Source organism: Malaya genurostris, chromosome 2, assembly GCF_030247185.1.
Source record: "Malaya genurostris strain Urasoe2022 chromosome 2, Malgen_1.1, whole genome shotgun sequence".
Taxonomy (NCBI): domain Eukaryota; kingdom Metazoa; phylum Arthropoda; class Insecta; order Diptera; family Culicidae; genus Malaya; species Malaya genurostris.
In genome coordinates, this window is record NC_080571.1 from 331,930,380 (window position 1) to 331,933,625 (window position 3,246).

The following is a 3,246-nucleotide window of genomic DNA, read 5'->3' on the forward strand; positions in this document are numbered from 1 at the left end:
CACTGCTCAGGGTAATCATGGAGGAGATCTGTAGGAAGCTCACTGACAAAAAGGAAGTTAAATCAAAATAGATTATAAGGTTATTTTGAGGGTGAGAGAGAGTAGCAAGTGCCCCGAACATGGATAGTGTATGAGAAAATTGATTGGGTTTTACGAAAAATTGCTACTTCTTTACGAGTACAGTATATATCTAGCAACTGAGAGAGGTTCACAAAAATATTCACAAGAGGAAGGGGAAATAAGTATTCTCAACATTGATCTGAATTGACGAAATCATACTATCAATGTGCATTTTATTATGTAAATTGAGAAAACTGTCGACTCAAGGTGATGAAAATAGGATTATAACAACATTTGTATTAACTGAATCATTATTCTATAGGTTTTTCTCTTCGATAAACGACCAAAAGGGTTAAAACCTTGGTAAAAAAAAATATATAAAAACTTGATTCTATAGTACGAATGTAGTTATGATGTTAAACAACCTTTCGTTATAAAATAATCATTATCAGATGGAAAATTTTGAACAATTCATGATGTCATAAAATTTTAATGAAGAGGAGGGAGTAACAAGTGATTATATTCATGGAAGCCAAATGTATTGTAGATCGATTGTGACGAGGAAGTACGGAAGTACGTTACAAGCACATATAGATATGAAACTCGGAGGTTACTAAGAAGGTATTTATAGAGAGAAAGGTGTTTTGAATGTTCCTAACAAAAGGGTTCAAATATAAAACTGACCCAATATGTCAAGAATACCATGAAAATTATTACTATTGTGTGATCTGAGATGGGACACTGATCATTCGCAGTCTGAACATGAACGGAGTATTGTTCGATCAGGTTTCCGTCTAAGTTATGATTCACTACAAGAGTATTTCACTAAGCAGGATAACTTCGAGAATTTTTTTCGGCCTTCTCTTCACGAAACATTTCCGAGCAACGCCGGGTATTTCAGTAAGAAAAGGGTATTAGTAAGAAAATTAAATTATTATATTATCTAAAAGAGATGTTTCTGCGAAGAAAAACTAATGTATTTGTTTTGGCTTCAGCCTTTGGAATTATGAAAAGTATTCTCGCTTACTTATTACTATTAATAGCAAATCTTTTCTCTTTGCCACCCAAAAAGTACCTGAAGAGAACAGCGAAGATTTCAAATGAAATTGAAACACTAACCGAGGATGACCACATGGGAAATGATGCTGATGTGATCGACGGTCCGGCAAGGTGTAAGCGAAACAACCCCGTTTCATTCCTACCGGAATGAGCACTGTATTGTTTATGAAATCTTTTAAGTGCTTCGAGGCGTTCCCGAAGGTAACCGCGGAACAACCGAAACCAATTAAGTTTTAATTTCTTCTAGAGCTCCTCGTTCCCCTTTCTGCCGATTGCTTTTATGTGGCATATTGCATCGTTGATGCAATGATTCTTTTCGAAGACCTGACCGCCCAGTGCTTCTGATTCCACAAGAGAGGTACGTAATCGCAATACTCCTAATACCAGGCTACGTCGTACGACCCGGTACAGGTTTTGTGCTACGCGGTATATAAGGTCACATTGGGATGAGTGAACCGAAAGGAAGCCCGAAAAGGCTGAGTCATTCAATTGACAAGATCTTGATTACGATTCGAGTGGTTTCGAAAAATTCACCAAATCAACTTGAAGGAAGGATGCTGACTGCATCGAAAAGCAATTAGTGAAATATGCTTTTCATGCGTTTGTCGGCAAGCGCACGTTTTTGTGTCGTTTGTGTGTCTGTGATTTCTCGGTGTGAATTGATGGGAAAGAATTTGGAATTGATGCTGCGATATGTTACTTCTATTTACACGATTTGGGATAGACTGAATTCGAAATAATTTGAAATAGTTAAAAATTGCATTTATTAAATTAAATTTTTGAGGAGCACCAATATTAGTTTTTATTCATTTAAGAATAAAATAAACCACATTTTTTGGTCTTAATGAACTTTCTTTTTTGCCTTTTTCATAAGATTATACAACCACTGTGAAAACCGGCTCTTAAACCGAAACCCCGGGTGGCCGATTGTCATATACCATTCGACTCAGCTCAACGAACTGGGCTAATGTCTGTTAGTGTGTTACAGAACTTGTCACTTACTTTTCTCGTAGATGACTGAATCGATTTTCGCTATCTTAGATTCTACTAAAAGGGATTAAGAAGTCATAACAATATTCCTATTTTCATTCGGATCAAACCTCTGGCTCCGGAGGTAGGGTGCTTAGTGTAAAAATGTCAATTTCAACAATATATTTTTTCATAAGCTACCTCATTTTATTGACTAGTGAATTGCTCTAGTTTTCAGACCATGAGAGTATGTAACCAAAAAAAAACATTCATAGTCCCATAAATGATTTCTACCGACTACCGGTATATTTTTTCCAAAATTCAGTCCGACTACCGGTATATTTTTTCCAAAATTCAGAGAATCTTTTTGGCAATACTGTTTTTGACAGATCACAAGTGGTTCGTGTCTCATGTCATTGTCATACTTATTCAGTTTGGTCTAGTTTTAATCTAAAAATTATGTTCAGCGACGAAGCTCATTTCTGGTTGAATGAATACGTCAACTAACAAAGTTTCTGCATCTGGAGTGAAGACCAGCCAAACATATTAGAGTGTGCCAAAATAAGACCTTACGCATGGACCATCTAAAGCGGCCAGCATTTGTATGGAATGATCTTTAAACATAAAATTATATTGATCGTTCTATCGATTCCAATAAAGAACTCATCATTATTCTCAACTTTTTTCGTGTTTAATTTTTGGAAAATTAAGCTCTATACCTCTTTAAAAATCACCCTTTATAATCTGTCAAATCGCGATTTATTTTCATAATACTAATATAAAAATATTGAAACAAACACAAATTACTTTATTGCCGATGAAATTTGTCTTTTAACAATAGCAGAGTAAACGAAAATAGTTTTAAAATCACGAAGCTGCAAAGCTTCACAACTGTCAGCTAAATTAAATGAATTAATGCAATTAGCTCTTTAGTTTTGCAAAGAATTCCATCTGAACTTACTTGCAATCCATGCCACCAAAAACCGGTCGTGCAATCTGTTTTGCCAATAGTAAATACAGCGAATTTCGTAAACTTTTTAACTCCAGTTGCGATAAATGCCAACCAATTTACGGACAGTAAATGTCGCGAAAGATTGGTAATGATAAACAAGGGATAAACCAGCTGGCATTCGACTCCCGTTCCGCGGAGTTCCTCCT